Source organism: Lampris incognitus, chromosome 4 (assembly GCF_029633865.1).
Source record: "Lampris incognitus isolate fLamInc1 chromosome 4, fLamInc1.hap2, whole genome shotgun sequence".
Lineage (NCBI taxonomy): Eukaryota > Metazoa > Chordata > Actinopteri > Lampriformes > Lampridae > Lampris > Lampris incognitus.
Genome location: NC_079214.1, coordinates 37,383,399 through 37,403,319, shown reverse-complemented (window position 1 = coordinate 37,403,319; position 19,921 = coordinate 37,383,399). Strand labels below are relative to the sequence as shown.

Genomic DNA, 19,921 nt, shown 5'->3' with positions numbered 1-19,921 from the left:
TATATAGAGAGAGATCTCCATTACCAAGAGGAAAACAGAGGAGTCCCCTCAGCCAGCTGGTCCTGAGGCTCAGCTCAGCCAACAGCACGAGGCATCAGGACAACCCTCACACAATCTGGCCAACCAAATGATGGCTAAAGACAAATAAAATTACATTAACGATTGGACATCTATCACAAAAACTCAAAGCAAACCTTAATGCTATTTGGTCTAAACAGACAGCACACGATTGCAGACTATCTGACCACCGTGACTGATCAGAAACTGAGAAAGACATTAACTATGTAAAGACTAAGGGATCACAGCTTGGCCATAGAGACTGGCCGATACAGGCAGACCTGGCTGCCTAGAGAAGACAGGCTGTGTCAGCTCTGTCCAGAGAGACAGGTGGAGACAGAGCAACACTTCCTGCTACAATGTAGCACATATGAAGACAAAAGAACAAGGTTCTATACAAAAATTAAATGCAAATTCCAAGATTTCGATACATTCTCTGACCAGACTAAAATGCAACATCTACTTGGAGAAAAAAATGTCAGCACCATAGATGCAGCAAGATATGTTAGGTCATGTCACAGCCTAAGAGACAACTAGCACAACACATGACAGCTGTAGTTTCACAACCCATGCTCTACCTTTTGATTTACTTCTCGTTCTTTATTGTTACTGTTGTTTTATTGTTTCTTTATTGATCGGTATAATATTGGAGTGGGTGGAGAAGTGTGTCAGGAGTGATTTGCGACAGAAGGGTATCAGCAAGAGTTAAAGGGAAAGTTTACAAGATGGTTGTGAGACCAGCTATGTTATATGGTTTGGAGACAGTGGCACTGACGAAAAGACAGGAGGCGGAGCTGGAGGTGGCAGAGTTGAAGATGCTAAGATTTTCACTGGGAGTAACGAAGAAGGACAGGATTAGGAACGATTATATTAGAGGGACCGCTCAGGTTGGACGGTTTGGAGACAAAGCAAGAGAGGCAAGATTGAGATGGCTTGGACATGTGTGGAGGAGAGATGCTGAGTATATTGGGAGAAGGATGCTGAATATGGAGCTGCCAGGGAAGAGGAGAAGAGGAAGGCCAAAGAGGAGGTTTATGGATGTGGTGAGGGAAGACATGCAGGTGGCTGGTGTGACAGAGGAAGACGCAGAAGACAGGAAGAAATGGAAATGGATGATCCGCTGTGGCGACCCCTAACGGGAGCAGCCGAAAGTAGTAGTAGTAGATTGATCGGTATAATATTGTGTTAATGTTCATTATTAGTGTTAACTGTGTACTGTCCAAATTGCACCTTGATGCTTTGGCAACATTATTTTTAAAACTTTCATGCCAATAAAGCCCATTGAATTGAATTGAGAGAGAGAGAGAGAGAGAGAGAGAGAGAGAGAGAGAGAGAGAGAGAGAGAGAGAGAGAGAGAGAAAGAGACACAGAGAGAGAGAGACAGAGAGAGAGAGAGAGAAACCGAAGGAAACAAACTGTATCTGCCTCTAATGAACCCTCATTCTTCAAGGACTTGTTAACTGTCCAGTAAGCATGTCAATGCATGCGTGTAAACAGTTGTGTTCTTCTGCATTACAACATGTTTTTTTTCTTTTTTCACTAAAGGCTTTACAGTCCATTCGTTATAAACCCCTGGTCCAGTGTAGGCATTTCAAGGACTTTGTGTTTACCACCTATTCCACTTTTCCATCAATAGCACCCATGCATGAGCCGAGAGAGAGAGAAAGCGGGAGGAATGCTTAATCTTGGCAAGACAGATTTAACAAGCACTTTCTTTGTACGTCCTCATTGCATTCGACATTTGTTCTTGAAACGGGATTTAGAATGTCAAGGAGAGTGTAAATAATGCTACATATGGAATACTTTCATAATCCCTGAGACAGAGAATCAATGAGATTGTTTACTCTGAGGCCCCATCCAGAAATAGAAAAAAATAATAAATGAATAGAAAAGAAGAAGCAAAATATTTAAAAAAAAATTTAACCCTGAAATGGCTTCAGTCACATCGTCTTCACATATCCTATTTTGGTAGGTTTCCTAAAGTGCAGAATGATCTTAAAATCATTACTCCTCCATTGTACATTTCTTGATATATGTATCAAATTATGATTTTGGCAGTTTGTCCATTGTTGAACTCTGGGTTAAAAGCATTTGAGTGATTTTGTCATCGTCTTCAGTGTCAGTTAACGTGCTCTCTGGTCTGCATCTCAAGTTCCTCATTTATAACCAGGGTGCCATAAAATCAATATGCCCTGTAGCTACTGCAGTGACTGTCAGATGACAGTCAAGCCTTTTAAAACGCTGTGCATGAACAGAATACCCTAATGAGATACGATGTTTACAAACCAAATACTATTCTAGATTGAATTAAGCAAAAAAATTTTTTTTTTTTAAATCAGAATTTAATGGTGAGGGAATGGCAAACAAAAAAGATTTTAGCAATTTTTCCTGTGAAGTTCTATTCCTTGCCTCAACTTTAACCCACATTTACACTGACCACTGACACACACACCACACACGCGTGTGTGTGTGTGTGTGTGTGAGTGCATATATATATATATATATATATATATATATATATATACAAACACGCGCACACACACACACCCACATATATATATATATATATATATATATATATATATATATATATATACACTACCGTTCAAAAGTTTGGGATCACCCAAACAATTTCGTGTTTTCCATGAAAAGTCACACTTATTCACCACCATATGTTGTGAAATGAATAGAAAATAGAGTCAAGACATTGACAAGGTTAGAAATAATGATTTGTATTTGAAATAAGATTTTTTTACATCAAACTTTGCTTTCGTCAAAGAATCCTCCATTTGCAGCAATTACAGCATTGCAGACCTTTGGCATTCTAGCTGTTAATTTGTTGAGGTAATCTGGAGAAATTGCACCCCACGCTTCCAGAAGCAGCTCCCACAAGTTGGATTGGTTGGATGGGCACTTCTTTGAGCAGATTGAGTTTCTGGAGCATCACATTTGTGGGGTCAATTAAACGCTCAAAATGGCCAGAAAAAGAGAACTTTCATCTGAAACTCGACAGTCTATTCTTGTTCTTAGAAATGAAGGCTATTCCATGCGAGAAATTGCTAAGAAATTGAAGATTTCCTACACCGGTGTGTACTACTCCCTTCAGAGGACAGCACAAACAGGCTCTAACAGGTACTATTTAATGAAGATGCCAGTTGGGGACCTGTGAGGCGTCTGTTTCTCAAACTAGAGACTCTAATGTACTTATCTTCTTGCTCAGTTGTGCAACGCGGCCTCCCACTTCTTTTTCTACTCTGGTTAGAGCCTGTTTGTGCTGTCCTCTGAAGGGAGTAGTACACACCGGTGTAGGAAATCTTCAATTTCTTAGCAATTTCTCGCATGGAATAGCCTTCATTTCTAAGAACAAGAATAGACTGTCGAGTTTCAGATGAAAGTTCTCTTTTTCTGGCCATTTTGAGCGTTTAATTGACCCCACAAATGTGATGCTCCAGAAACTCAATCTGCTCAAAGAAGTGCCCATCCAACCAATCCAACTTGTGGGAGCTGCTTCTGGAAGCGTGGGGTGCAATTTCTCCAGATTACCTCAACAAATTAACAGCTAGAATGCCAAAGGTCTGCAATGCTGTAATTGCTGCAAATGGAGGATTCTTTGACGAAAGCAAAGTTTGATGTAAAAAAAATCTTATTTCAAATACAAATCATTATTTCTAACCTTGTCAATGTCTTGACTCTATTTTCTATTCATTTCACAACATATGGTGGTGAATAAGTGTGACTTTTCATGGAAAACACAAAATTGTTTGGGTGATCCCAAACTTTTGAACGGTAGTGTATATATATATATATATATATATATATAGGACTTGGCACTTGATAATCAACCAAATGCATGTAACAAATAACCAAGGAGGAGGGTAATGTCAAATTACTAGCTAACTGAGTGGCTGATAAATCAAGTTCTTAATATCGCCACATCAGCTTCCGTCTGAAGCTTATGCCTGAAGATTCTGTCCTCACCTACAAATTCCGCAATGCCCTTGCCCCCCATTACCTATCAAACCTCCTCCACCCCTATATTCCATCCTGGAATCCACGGTCCACAGACACGGGCCTGCTTTCCATCCCTCACATCAGCCTGGGGGTTTTGGGGACAGAGCCTTCAATGTGGCAGCCTACACCATTTGGAAAACACTCTCCCAGCAGAGACCTGCAACGCTGCTTCTTTGGACACTTTAAAAAAAAAACTCCTGAAAACTCCCCTGTTCACTAAGACCCGTGGTCTCTAGTCACCTCTATCATCCCCGGCAATCATTGCTATTATTATTTTCTGTTCTGTTATTATTTATTTGGTCTGCTCCACTATGTGTGAAGTGTCCTTGGGTCCCTTGAAAGGCACTATACAAATTTAAGTTGTTGTTGTTGGGCTGAAATTGTAATAGTCAAATCCTTCACTCCTCATGAACACAGTGTCCCGACGTACAACACAATGTATAACAGATGGTTTTAGAATCAACTGAGAGCAAAACTGTTTTTGGTTCTCTTGACTGTCACAGGTGACCACTATTGTTCTCTCACACTAACCAACGCTTAATACCTGACACACACTAGATGACATCTAAAATCCTAAACAATATTGAAAATATGGGAGATCACACACATAAGGGAAGATTTCACTTATTTTGTTTGTCTTTCAGCCATCAGAATGCACACACTTCACGGTCATAAAACAATGAGTTTCCAAAATTTCTGAACCATATTATTTTAATGGCTAATTTTATCAAGTATACCTGGCTGCAGCCTGCAGAATGGGGTGAGATTCAAGATCAAATGTTTAATCCCACCTGCCTTTTGATTTGATTGGTTAACTGTCAAATTGGATGGGGTAAAACATCGATTTGGGTGGGGTTAAACATCAATTTCATTGGTTGGACTTGGGTTTGGGTTGGAATAAACAGGGTTGGGGTTAGGGTAAGGGATGGGTGGATGAGATAAAATGTCAACGTTGAATCCCGCCCTCTTCTGCAGGCTGCAGAAAGGTACCCCTCAATTTCAGTAACTTGTCCCAAACCCACACAAGCCTTTTGCAGCTTGCCAGCAAACTCGGCAATAACACACACCTGTGTGAGCTATTAGGACTTGAAATATTCTCTAGTATGTGCCAGCATAGTGTGTCCCAGCACAGGTCATGAAAACACACACACAGTCTGGTTTCACTATCCTTATGAGGACCCCTCATTGACTACATTCATTTCCTAGCCCTTAACCCTAACCTTAACCACGCAAACTACACGCCTAACCTTAACCTAACCCTAATTCTAACCGTAACCCTAAAACCAAGTCCTAACCCTAAAATAGACCCTTTTCCTTGTGAGGACCTCTGAAATGTCCACACAAGGTAGGCGCTGCCAGGTTTTGCTATCCTAATGAGGACACTTGGTCCACACAAGGATAGCTAAACATGTACGTACACACACACACACACACACACACACACACACACACACACACACACACACACACACACACACACACACACACACACACACACACACACAGAGTTGCTAGTAACTATAAAATCCAGCAGCTATAGTGGGTGGTGGTCTAAAAAGTTAATCTAAAGCCCTATTATCTCTCTCTCTGTATCCCCCCCCCTCGCTCTCTCTCTCTCTCTCTCTCTCTCTCTCTCTATATATATATATATATATATATATATATATATATATAACCCGTGGAAATAGGTACCACACAGGACACAATCACTACTTTTGGGGTTCTTTATTTTTTGTGTTATCACTCTAAATTGAATGGCTTAGGCAAACAGATTTCATGGTTTAGGCAGAAAGATTTCAAACAAATACAAAAAAACCTCAAAAACAAATCAAAATATGGCAGTGGGCTTATCAATTCCATTTCCCTTCACAGGGACGTCCAAGTTGAGCTTCTGGCTTTGTTCAAAAATCCTAATATCTTGCTAATCACGTTTGGACTTCCTCAAACAGTCTGTACATCCCATGACATTCATCGCACTATTTGCACCCACGGATTTCATTAGATGGACTCAGAATGCATTTCGCTTGCATCTCTCAGCTTACTCAACTGGAAAAAAGTACCAGAATCCCCTGAGCACAAGAAGAAGAAATTCGCCAATCTCGCCCTCTAGTTAAACCAAAATAAAATCTATTCTCTATTTTATACTGAACATATTTATACAGGGTACATGGAATTTACCACCTGGCTACATTCTCCCCTGCAATAAGTCAACGTCATCGATGACTGACTAACCCACCTAAGCGGACCCCATTGCTCCTTGCAATGCTTTTTCAAACAGAGCCATACCCAGACTGGTCAATACTTGTGCAACCATATCTATCGCCCATTTTAACGCAAGTAGCTCCAGCTTCATGCTACTGTAGTTGCGGTCATTCCTCTCAGCCTTATGTAGTCTGTGGCTAGCATAGGCTATGACACTTTTTGTGTCACCTTGCTGCTGGTACAACACAGCCCCTAACCCATGCTGGCTTGCATCCGTCTCGACTATGAATGGCTGTGTGAAGTCAGCAAAACCTAAGATGGGAGTGAAGGTGAGTCTTTTTTTCAGCTGCTCAAAAGCATTTTGACATTCAATAGTCCACTGGGAACTAAACATTCGACTCATCTTAGCTGACTTCCCCTCACTTAGTGATTTACCAAGTCATGCAGAGGTCCAGCTATCTCAGAGAAGCCCTGTATGAACTTCTTATAGTAGCTGCAAAATCCAAGAAAAGATCTAAGCTCCTTGATAGTGATTGGGACCTCCCATTCGCTCACAGCTGAAACCTTGCTAGGATCTGTACCAACACCATCTGCAGACGCCCGATGACCTAGAAAACCGTACACTCTCCTGCAGAAAGTCACACTTCTGCAACTTCACCTTAAGGCCTGCCTCACCTAGATGCCTCAACACAGTCTCCAGTCTATCTAGATGAGCCTCAAATATTTGTGAGTAGACAAAGATGTTATCTAGATACTAATATAATCTGAAAGATAAGGTCACTCAAAGGCATGAGCCTTTGAAATGTTGCAGGACCATTGCAAACCCCGAACAGCATCTGTGAATACTCAAATAAACCAAACGGTGTGGTAAAGGCTGTCTTTGGTCTATCTCTCACATGCATGGCCACATGGTGATAGCCACTTGCCAGATCGATTGTCGAGAAGAACTTGGCCCCCCCCAGCGCATCAAAGTTCTCGTCTATTCTAGGCAAGGGAAATGCATCGTGTTTTGTCTTAGAGTTTAGTCTCCTGTAATCAACACATAACCTTAGACTACCATCAGCCTTGTGCACAAGTACCACAGGCGAGGCATATTCACTTGCACTCTCTTGAATGACACCCTTTTTCAACAGCTTGGCAATGTGCTCCTTAACCTCCTTATACTGTGTCAGGGGAATTCATCTGTAAGGTTGTGCCACTGGTACATCATCAGTCAAGTGTATCTCATGTTGCACTTTGTCAGTGTGGCCCAAATCCTCATCCTCAGAGGCAAAAACAGTTGAGTACTTCTCAAACAGTGCTCTCAACTGGGCCTGCTGTTCTGGGCTGCCTCCCATTTTGACATTCTCAAAAATGGACTGTGTGTCTATCGGCTGGCCTATGTGGGTGTCAATAGTGACCTCCTCCGTGTCTCCTGAGATTCTCTGAAATTTAACCTCACAGAGCTCGTCTGTGTCCACACTCTGTAAGTGGGACAGCACACCTAGCCTAGTCCTAGGCTGTAACCAGACATCTTCCTGAGATAGATTCATGACTTGAACTGGGAATATATGACTGTCAGATGTCACCAAAGTAGGCACAACTACAAGACTACTTGGTAAAGGAGTGCTCACAGGCTCTAACAGCAGTAAGGGGCCGTCATCGTTCACAGTCCTAAGTCCCCTAGCCATAACTGTAGCCACAGATGAGGCTGATACATGGACTACATCTCTCCCAGAGACTCGAGCGAAAGTCGCCTGTTCTGTCACCCAGGCTGATTGTATTTGCTGAAAAGCATCTCTCCAACCTGAATCAAGCTGGCCACACAAGGTTGTGTCAAACTCTGCCTGTGCTAGCTGCCTACACCGCTTGACAATGTTCATGCCTACCAGCCCAGGACTAGGGGAGGAGTTCAGTTCATCTTTGACCATCAGGAACCCACACTCTGATATAGTCATCCCCATGGTCTCCACATCTAATTCTACATAGCCTAAGTAGGGTATATCCAACCCATTGGCTGCTGTTATCTTTAACCACTCAGATGTGGACAGCATGTCATCATCTTCTCCAGACAGATAGTGTCTAAAGAAGCTCTCTGTGATTGTGCTGACATTACTCCAAGTGTCTAATATACATGATGCTGGTACACTGTTAATTTTCAGGTCTACAACTGGACATTTGCCAACTGTGTGTTCAAGTATCCTACTTCTGCTAGTACTGTCTTTGTATGAGCCACTAATCTCCCCTCGAATTGCTTGGCTCCTAGCATCTGAGGGAGTCAGTTTTCCTGGGTAGGATATGGCTGGACCATCATTTTGTCCTGACCACGAGTTTGAGTACACTTCCTGGCTATGTGTCCCACCCCCTTGCACTTGAAACATATGGGCTGCCCATCATCTGTATACTTTGGCTGTGCTATAGTCCTGCGGTCAAACTCTTGGGTTGTCTGCTGTGTCTTATGTATGTGAGTTTCCTAATAGCTTTACTTAGCTCTGTGATCATTCTGTCTTGCTCAGCAAGCTGTCCATCTTGCTGTGCTACCACCTTTAGGACATCATTTATAGTAACAGGCTGGCCATTGACAGATACAGCTGAACACTGTGGTTCACAGGTTACCTCAGACTGTACTTGTCTGCTCTTCACTACTTCTGGACTGTAAGACCTATAGTCCTCCCTTGACCACAAGATTGCGTCATTATGAGCATCAAGACGGTTTGACTGGGGCCTGTCCCTGACAAACTTGCCGAGCTCTCACTTAAGATTTGCTTCTCTCAGACTTTCAATGAACCAATCTCTAAGGATTACTTTCTCATTAGATATAACATATCTTGACTGTTTGGTTACAGAGCTCAGTATCTGGGACAGAGCATGGGAGTAATCACAGAGGTTTTCACCTTCTGCCTGTTTACGTTGGTAAAAGGTCTGCGAGAGCTGAGTAGCGCTGCTATTCTCCCCAAATGCCTCACGTAAGAAAGTGAAAAGATCACTGGGTGGACCTGATTGCTCTCCCATACACAGCCGTACGTCTTCCAGAGCAGGTCCTCTTAAGAGGGAGAGTATGAAGTCACACTGCTCTTCTCTAGACTGTTCCCTAGACCTGAGGATTCTTTTCACTTCCTCAGTGAATTCCTCCACTGACCTCCCATCGTTGTTGAAATCCCCAGTAAAAGCTTGGCTCTGCCTTTCTCTTGGTATACAGATGTCTGTGAATGTTCTCATTCATCCAGGTCATGGTTATCCAAAGGAATTGAATCGAGTGCAGCTGGACTTGGTATATATCCGTGAAGATGTTTCACCTCTCATCCAAGAGGCGTTTAACATTTGATTATTTAACATCGGATCACAAAGAGCCATGCACATCAATAGCTCTGATAACGACGGGCGTGGCTTACATCGGAACACAAAAGAGCCATGCATATCAATACCTCTGATAACGACGGGTGTTGCTAAACATCGGAACACAAAGATCGATGGACATCAATAGCTCTGATAACGACTCCAAAGAGGATAAATATCTGAGTTTCATCACCAGCCAGTCAGACTAGCTTGGTCTAGTCAGAAAGGCACAAACTGATGAAGCCTCTTGGATGAGAGGCAAAACGTTTTCACGGATATATACCAGGTCCAGTTGCGCTTGATTCAATTCGGTTGGTATACAGATGTAAGAACATGTGGAGCTATTGTTACTGTTGGCCCTACTAGACATTGTTTCATCCCTCCATCTGTTAAGCTCCTGAATCTGGTTCAGCAGTTCCTCCATAGTGTCCCTATTACCACTAGCACCTCCCTCTGTGACCTGGTCACCCACATTAGTCCCAACCTCTCCTTCCCTTGATTCAAGACAGTATTACATGTGACTACTAATATATTATACTCCATCCAATATGTAGCAACAGTCTCAAGGATATTTATGTAGCAACAGTCTCTCGATGATGCAGACTCCGCCAGAACTTGTTACAAAAAAACCTCAAAAACAAATCAAAATACGGCAGTGGGCTTATCAATTCCACTACCCTTCACAAGGACCTCCAAGTTGAGCTTCTGGCTTTGTTCAAAAATCCTAATATCTTGCTAATCACGTTTGGACTTCCTCAAACAGTCTGTACATCCCACGACATTCATCGCGCTATTTGCACCCATGAATTTCATTAGATGGACTCAGAATGCATTTCACCTGCATCTCTCAGCTTACTCAACAAGAAAAAAGGACCAGAATCCCCTGAGCACAAGAAGAAGAAATTCGCCAATCTCGCCCTCTAGTTAAACCAAAATAAAATATATTCTCTTTTTTTATACTGAACATATTTACACAGGGTACATGGAATTTACCACCTGGCGATATATATATATATAGCAAGAGTGTATGTTTGTATATTTGCTTACAACTCCAGAAATACTCATTGTAGAACAAAAATAAAGGTATCTTTAGAATCAGTACTTTCCAAGGATCGCACAGTTTGAAAAATATTTCGAAAACTAAGTAAAAAAATTGATTTATTTGTGAAAGCGGCATTCCAACGATGCTTTGTGGAGACTTCTCGCAAATTCTTCCAGTGGTCAAGGGAGGCACTACACCCAACATTGTCAACGCTAGCCTGAAGGCAGGCAATATGGATAAGGCTCAGCGTTTTCAGTTTTTATTTTTCAAAGCCATCCAGCATGCCGAATTTCGCCACAAGAGGACACTGTTACATAACCTCACACAAACGGGAACAACCTTCGGATCCGTGGAAACATAAAATCCGGGTGAAAATCAGTTTAAACCGATCTGTTCCTTTTAAAAAAAATCTGGGTATTTTTCGGTGAAAATCGGTAAAAACCGAAAATGCTGAGCTTTGAACATGGTTTACCTGGAGGCGCTTGAGCACTGAGCGATTAATATACACTACCGTTCAAAAGTTTGGGATCAACCAAACAATTTTGTGTTTTCCATGAAAAGTCACACTTATTCACCACCATATGTTGTGAAATGAATAGAAAATAGAGTCAAGACATTGACAAGGTTAGAAATAATGATTTGTATTTGAAATAAGATTTTTTTTACATCAAACTTTGCTTTCGTCAAAGAATCCTCCATTTGCAGCAATTACAGCATTGCAGACCTTTGGCATTCTAGCTGTTAATTTGTTGAGGTAATCTGGAGAAATTGCACCCCACGCTTCCAGAAGCAGCTCCCACAAGTTGGATTGGTTGGATGGGCACTTCTTGCGTACCATACGGTCAAGCTGCTCCCACAACAGCTCAATGGGGTTCAGATCTGGTGACTGCACTGGCCACTCCATTACCGATAGAATACCAGCTGCCTGCTTCTGCTCTAAATAGTTCTTGCACAATTTGGAGGTGTGTTTAGGGTCATTGTCCTGTTGTAGGATGAAATTGGCTCCAATCAAGCGCCGTCCACTGGGTATGGCATGGCGTTGCAAAACGGAGTGATAGCCTTCCTTATTCAGAATCCCTTTTACCCTGTACAAATCTCCCACCTTACCAGCACCAAAGCAACCCCAGACCATCACATTACCTCCACCATGCTTAACAGATGGCGTCAGGCATTCTTCCAGCATCTTTTCATTTGTTCTGCGTCTCACAAACGTTCTTCTTTGTGATCCAAACACCTCAAACTTGGATTCATCCGTCCACAACACTTTTTTCCAGTCTTCCTCTGTCCAATGTCTGTGTTCTTTTGCCCATCTTAATCTTTTTCTTTTATTGGTCAGTCTCAGATATGGCTTTTTCTTTGCCACTCTGCCCTGAAGCCCAGAATCCCGCAGCCGCCTCTTCACTGTAGATGTTGACACTGGTGTTTTGCGGGTACTATTTAATGAAGATGCCAGTTGGGGACCTGTGAGGCGTCTGTTTCTCAAACTAGAGACTCTAATGTACTTATCTTCTTGCTCAGTTGTGCAACGCGGCCTCCCACTTCTTTTTCTACTCTGGTTAGAGCCTGTTTGTGCTGTCCTCTGAAGGGAGTAGTACACACCGGTGTAGGAAATCTTCAATTTCTTAGCAATTTCTCGCATGGAATAGCCTTCATTTCTAAGAACAAGAATAGACTGTCGAGTTTCAGATGAAAGTTCTCTTTTTCTGGCCATTTTGAGCGTTTAATTGACCCCACAAATGTGATGCTCCAGAAACTCAATCTGCTCAAAGGAAGGTCAGTTTTGTAGCTTCTGTAACGAGCTAAACTGTTTTCAGATGTGTGAACATGATTGCACAAGGGTTTTCTAATCATCAATTAGCCTTCTGAGCCAATGAGCAAACACATTGTACCATTAGAACACTGGAGTGATAGTTGCTTGAAATGGGCCTCTATACACCTACGTAGATATTGCACCAAAAACCAGACATTTGCAGCTAGAATAGTCATTTACCACATTAGCAATGTATAGAGTGTATTTCTTTAAAGTTAAGACTAGTTTAAAGTTATCTTCATTGAAAAGTACAGTGCTTTTCCTTCAAAAATATGGACATTTCAATGTGATCCCAAACTTTTGAACGGTAGTGTACATCGGCAAAGAAACTTGATGAAGGGTTGAAAATTATGACATTTGATAATTTTCGTTAATAACATTTGTTTATTCGACATTCATTTATCACATATCATATCATAAATTATCCTATATTTCATCATTGACTATATCGTAAAGATCAGATCATGTTGGTTGTTTTGATGAGAACATTTTTCCTGAGCAACGCCGGGTACTTCGGCTGGTATACTATAATATTACATTAAAAAATCTCCCTCTCGCCCTGTTTCAGGTGGTGTGTGTCTTCCTCAAGCTTGGGTCCACTCCCAGAGGAGTGGGAGTTTGAGGGTTCTGCACAGTATCTTAGCTGTTCCTAGGACCATACTCTTCTGGACAGAGATCTCAGATGTTGTTCCTGGAATCTGTTGGAGCCACTCTCCCAGTTTGGGGGTCACAGCCCCTAGTGGTCTTATTACTATTACCACTGGGACTACTGTGGATTTCATCTTCCACATCTGATCTAGTTCATTTCACCTTCCACATCTGATCTGGTTCTTCCCTCAGCCATTGGTATTTCTCTAGCTTCTCATGCGCTTTCTTCCTGATGTTGCCGTTTTTCAGGATTGCTACGTCGATCACTACTGCTGCCTTCTGTTCCTTTTCGACCACCACAATGTCTGGTTGGTTAGCCAGCACCTGTTTGTCAGTCTGGAACCTGAAGTCCCACAGGATCTTGGCTCTGCTATTCTCAACCCCCTTTAGCTGTGTCTCCCATTTGGATTTCCAGTCTGTATTCAGTACAGATATTCCTGTACACTATCCCAGCCACTTGGTTATGCCTTTTAGTGTACACTTCCCCAGCTAGCATTATACACCTTACTACTAAGTGCTGGATTGTCTCTGGGGCATCTTTGCAGAGCCTGTATTCTTGGGTCTTGTCTGGTGTGGTATACCCCTGCCTCAATCAATCTGGTCCTGAGTGCCTGTTCTTATGCTGCTATGATCAGAGCCTCTGTACTGTCCTTCAGTCCAGCCTTGTCTAGCCACTGGTAAGATTTCTCGATATCAGCTACATCTTCTATCTGTTGATTGCATATCCCATGGAGGGGCTTGATCTTCCATGATACCATCAGCTCTTCTTCCTCTGCACTTGATGTCTTCTGCTGCCTGAGGTACTCACTCAGCAGTTCATCCTGGGGGGCCCTTTTTCTGATGTACTCATGTTTTATCCTGAATCATGGCTCTGACACTTACTCAGCCCCCCCCCCTTTTCGCTTACCATACAGTCTCAGGCAGCTAGACTTCAGGTGGAACCCTCCATGCAATACACACACACACATACATACATACATACATACATACATACATACATACATACATACATACACATACACTACCGTTCAAAAGTTTGGGATCACCCAAACAATTTCGTGTTTTCCATGAAAAGTCACACTTATTCACCACCATATGTTGTGAAATGAATAGAAAATAGAGTCAAGACATTGACAAGGTTAGAAATAATGATTTGTATTTGAAATAAGATTTTTTTTACATCAAACTTTGCTTTCGTCAAAGAATCCTCCACTTGCAGCAATTACAGCATTGCAGACCTTTGGCATTCTAGCTGTTAATTTGTTGAGGTAATCTGGAGAAATTGCACCCCACGCTTCCAGAAGCAGCTCCCACAAGTTGGATTGGTTGGATGGGCACTTCTTTGAGCAGATTGAGTTTCTGGAGCATCACATTTGTGGGGTCAATTAAACGCTCAAAATGGCCAGAAAAAGAGAACTTTCATCTGAAACTCGACAGTCTATTCTTGTTCTTAGAAATGAAGGCTATTCCATGCGAGAAATTGTTAAGAAATTGAAGATTTCCTACACCGGTGTGTACTACTCCCTTCAGAGGACAGCACAAACAGGCTCTAACCAGAGTAGAAAAAGAAGTGGGAGGCCGCGTTGCACAACTGAGCAAGAAGATAAGTACATTAGAGTCTCTAGTTTGAGAAACAGACGCCTCACAGGTCCCCAACTGGCATCTTCATTAAATAGTACCTGTTAGAGACGAATACAAGCCAACTCCATCCCCCCCTCCCGAAGACAGCGTTGCCAATTATTGCAGCTTCATCGAATCATAGTCGGATCTGACGAGACCAGGGCGCGAACCCCGGTCCCCAATGGGCAACTGCATCGACACAAAGCCGATGCTTAGACCGCTACACCACCGCAGACCCCAATTTTTCTGTTTGTTTTTTTTTGTTTACCCCACCCCATTGGTTGTAATGTTTTCTATCCCCCCATTGGTTGATGTGCCTCGTAACTACCTACCCCATTGGGTGTAATTTAAAAAAAAAATTCAAATGTTTTCTAACCTCTCATTCGTTGCTGTCCACAGTAACTAGGGGCATGACGTGGGGCAACATAGTATTTATTGACTGAGTTTTTTCTTTGTTGTTTTATCATATTGGCAGCTGATGAGTGCATGACGCACGAAACAAGCTTTTACTGCAATGTATCAAAAAGCATTTTTTCCCCTACATCTCTCTTTATATATATATATATATATATATATATATACATATCAGAATCAGGAACATCTTGTTTATTTTATTTATTCTTATCTTATCTTATATTTTGCTGTTTTCATTTCTGGTCATCGTAGCTTGGTAGATAGCTCCCTTCATGAAAAATGCCAGACGGTGACAAGAAATGACAATGGCAAAATAGAGACATACGTCGATCTGATAGAGGGAACATTCAGAAAGAGGTTTAATGCACACGTGTAGCTTTAGAAACAGCCGTTGAAAGAATATTTAAGCCATTATATTTGGTCATTGGCGAAACGTTACTCAACCACCAGGAAAATCCTCTCAAAAAACAAAGCATATTCAACCAGCAGTAAAATGTGCAATCTATGTCTAACTAAAACATGTTTTATCATTTGCAAACCAGAAATGTCTACATTGAATAACAGGAATGAATTGGCCAGCAGCTGCAGACACAGAAATAAGCATCTATTTCTTAATATAAATAAATCATGCCAATAGACAAATACCATTAACCTAACCTCTCACTGGACCATTAGCGATCACGTTTTTGAATTTTTGAACGTAGTTACCTCTCCCTTCCCCACTGGACATTGTGAATGTGATGTGCATGACGAGGCAGTTAATGGTATGTTCTTTCCCATGTAACTTTATTGACAGCTGAAGATTGCTTATGGCATGAAACAGGCTTGTACTGTCTCAAAGAATTTACTTGAATCACTGAATTATTTTGCTCCTTATTTGTTGAGCACTTTTCCTACCGTTGAGTGTTTCTTTTAAAAATATTCAGAAGAGTGCGGTCCTAGGAATAGCTAAGATACTGTGCAGAACCCTCAAACTCCAAGGCCTCTGGCAGAGGACCCAAGCTTGAAGAAGACACACCACCCGTAAAAGGGTGAGAGAGATTTTTTTTAAAATTATTAACCCAGCCACTGGGGATACACAAGCCAGTGCATTCTTAGGGCTGGCCCCAAGCCAAGATAAATAGTGAACGTTGTGTCTGGAAGGTCTGGATGCATGCTCAATAATTCAGGTACGAATCAAGGTTGAATCAATTTATCTGGATACAACGTTTATTGACAGAAACATTTCATCACTCAACTAAGCGGCATCTTCAGTCTAAACTGACTGCGGGTATCCCCACCACTTATACATATCGACCGAAACCAACAACCAGTTTCATATGCAAATATGGGTGTGACCATTTACTAGAGTTTCAATGGCCATGTGTACTATTCACAGAGGATTTGGGAATGTTTGCAATCGCAGCATTATAAGTTGGCAACAGATGTATTCTTAGGCCCCCCCTCGGTTCAGGGATGGTCATTCCCTCTTAAAATAGATGGCCTCTTTGACTACCTGTTCAAACGAGTGTTCCCCCCTATCAAGGATGTGCAAATCCTCAACCTTGAAAGAGTGGCCACTGGCCTGTAGATGGGTGTATACTGTGGAGTCAGAGATATGAAGAAAGTAGACAGGAATAAAAAGAGATTTGGTGTAAGGTGAAGCGAAGAGGTGGTGAAGGTAAAGGAAAAAGTGTATGGTGAGTTGTATGAGAGGTTAGACACTAAGGAAGGAGAAAAGGACTTGTACCGATTGGCTAGACAGAGTGACCGAGTTTGGAAGGATGTGCAGCAGGTTAGGGTGATGAAGGATAGAGATAGAAATGTGCTGACAAGCGAGGACAGTGTGTTGAGAAGGTGAAAGGAGTACTTTGACGGGCTGATGGATAAAAAAATGAGAGAGAAAGACGGTTGGATGGTGTGGGGATAGTGAATCAGGAAGTGTGGTGGATTAGCAAGGAAGAAGTGAGGGCAGCTATGAAGAGGACGAAGAGTGGAAAGGCGGCTGGTCCAGATGACACACCTGTGAGGAGGCATGGAGATGTTTAGGAGAGATGGTGGTGGAATTTTTAACTAGATGTATAACACAATAACAGAAAGTGAGTTGATGCCTGAGCAGTGGAGAAGTGGACTGGTACCAACTTTCAAGAATAAGGGCGATACTTGGAGCTGTAGTAACTACAGAGATATAAAGTTGATCAGCCACAGCATGTAGTTATGGGAAAGAGTATTGGAAGCTACGTTAAGAGGAGAGGTGATCATTAGTGAGCAGCATGGTTTCATGCCAGGAAAGAGCACTACAGATGCAATGCTTGCTTTGAGACTGTTGATTGAGAAGTACAGAGAAGATCAGAAGGAGTTATATTGTGTATTTGTGGATTTAGAGAAAGCATATGACAAGGTGCTGAGAGAGGAGGTGTGTTATGGTATGAGGAAGTCGGGAGTGGCACAGAAGTATGTAAGAGTGGTATAGGATATGTATAAGGTCAGTGTGACAGTGGTGAGGTGTGCAGTAGGAGTGATGGATGGGTTCAAGGTGGAGGTGGTATTACATCAAGGATCAGCTCTGAGCCCTTTCTTGTTGCAATGACGATGGGCAGGTTGACGGACGAGATCAGGCAGGAGTCTCCGTAGACTATGATGTTTGCGTATGTTTGTGATCTCTAGTTAGGAATAGGGAGCATGTTGAGGAGAGCCTGGAGAGGTGGCGATATGCACTGGAGAGAAGAGGAATGAAAATCGCTATGAGCAAGATGGAATACATATGTGTGAACAAGAGGGAGGACAGCGGAATGGTGAGGATGCAATGAGCAGAGATGACGAAGGTGGATGAGTTTAAATACTTGGGGTCAACTGTTCAAAGTAACGGAGTGCGGAAGAGAGGTGAAGAAGAGAGTGCAGGCAGGGTGCAGTGGGTGGAGAAGATTTTCAGGAGTGACTTGTGAGAGAAGGGCACCAGCAAGACTGAAAAGGATGGTTTACAAGATGGTAGTGAGAAAATCTATGTTTTATGGTTTGGAGAAGGTAGCACTGATGAAAAGATATGAGGCAGAGCTGGAGGTTGCAGAGCTGAAGATGCTAAGATTTTCATCGAGAGTGATGAAGATGGACATTGAGTATATTATACCCCTTTCACACTGGCCAAAAAACCCCACTAACAGCCACCTTTTTACATTGACCAAAGGTGGACATTAGTGGGTTTTTGGCCAGTGGGAAAGGGGCTTGAGAGGGACAGTTCAGTTTAGACAGTTTGGAGACAAAGCAAAAGAGGTGAGATTGAGATGATTTGGACATATGCAGAGGAGATGCTGGGTATATTGGGAGAAGGATGCTGAAGATGAAGCTGCCAGGCAACAGGAAAAGTGGAAGGCCAAAGTGGAGGTTTATGGATGTGGTGAGGGAGGACATGCAAGTGACTGGTGTGACAGAGGAAGATGTAGAGGACAGGAAGAGATGGAAATGGATGATCCACTGTGGTGACCCCTAACATGAGATGCCGAAATAACAAGAAGATAAATATATAATATATTACATGTTTATTTTCCATAAAAAAATATATGAAAATTTAAGATTCAGCTGCTCTGTACTGTGCTTGATTTCATGAGTTTGGCATTGATTCATTTATCTTAGTCCCCTCTTTAGAATGAGAAGCAAATCCTTTTTATCTATGTATATGAGGCATGACTCTGCCTTCTATACTCTTCTTCCCACTACCCAAACCATCTTCACTGTACTCCCCACTTCTATTTGAATATCTCTGAAATCATAAAAATCCCTCATCCATGTCCCATTTCTCTGAAGCAAATTTAATTCTGAGCAGCCAGGTGGTGCGCTGTATATCAGGTAATGATGGATGCTGCTCAACATGTAAGGAGATTGTGCTTGCTGAACTGAAAAAAATAAATAAAATAAAAAACCTCTCAGCAATTATTTCCCCACGATAAGTAATGGAATTAGTCTTCTCTGCATATACTGATGGCAAACAGGATGAGGTTGTGACTGGGATTAATTAAATCGGAGAAGACGGATGAAAAATAGAGTAATCCTATGGTAGGGAAATGTCTTATACTGAGAGGAGAAAAGTCCACTGGCACAGCAAACAATTCAAACAAAGAGCGATCAGACATCATTTTTTTATTTATTTATTTTTTTGACTGAGAAGTCACCCAAAGCTGGCCATGGTCAGTTTACCTGTTAGCAATGACATGTTCCCAGCAAGGGAACATAAGACATTAAATACATTAGAGTTGCTAGGCTCTGGCTAATACTGCAACATCATTGGTGCTGAAGCCATCTATCAGTTATCTCAAATTTAGCTAGTCGAACAGTAATGTGATTTTAGTAGTCTAGATTTAAGTGTGGGTTCAGCAACTGTTGAAAACAAAGTTGTTATGACTGGTTGAACTGTGCTCAAGGGAGAATGGGAGTGAAAGTGTTCTTGGACGTGTACAATGCTTCAATTGCTGCACCGTGAATTAAATATCTATATCTATATATACATTTTTTTTTTGGATCCCGCCCCCTTTTCCTCCCCAGTTGTATTCGGCCAATTACTCCACTCTTCCGATCCGTCCCGGTTGCTGCTCCACCCCCTCTGCTGATCCGGGTAGGGCTGCAGACGACAACATGCCTCCTCTGATACATGTGGAGTTGCCAGCTACTTCTTTTCACCTGACAGTGAGGAGTTTCACCAGGGGGACGTATCACGTGGGAAGATGATGCTATTCCCCCCCAGTTCCCCCTCCCCCCCGAACAGGCGCCCTGACTGACCAGAGCAGGCACTAGTGCATGGACCAGGACTGATACCCACATCTGGCTTCCCA

The 19,921-nt window shown here is 42.3% G+C and overlaps 1 protein-coding gene across 1 annotated transcript in view; it reads right to left on the bottom strand.

Moving 5' to 3' along the window:
• The window catches only part of si:ch211-186j3.6 (neural-cadherin), a 666,499-nt gene that overhangs the window by 257,581 nt on the left and 388,997 nt on the right, over positions 1-19,921 (bottom strand).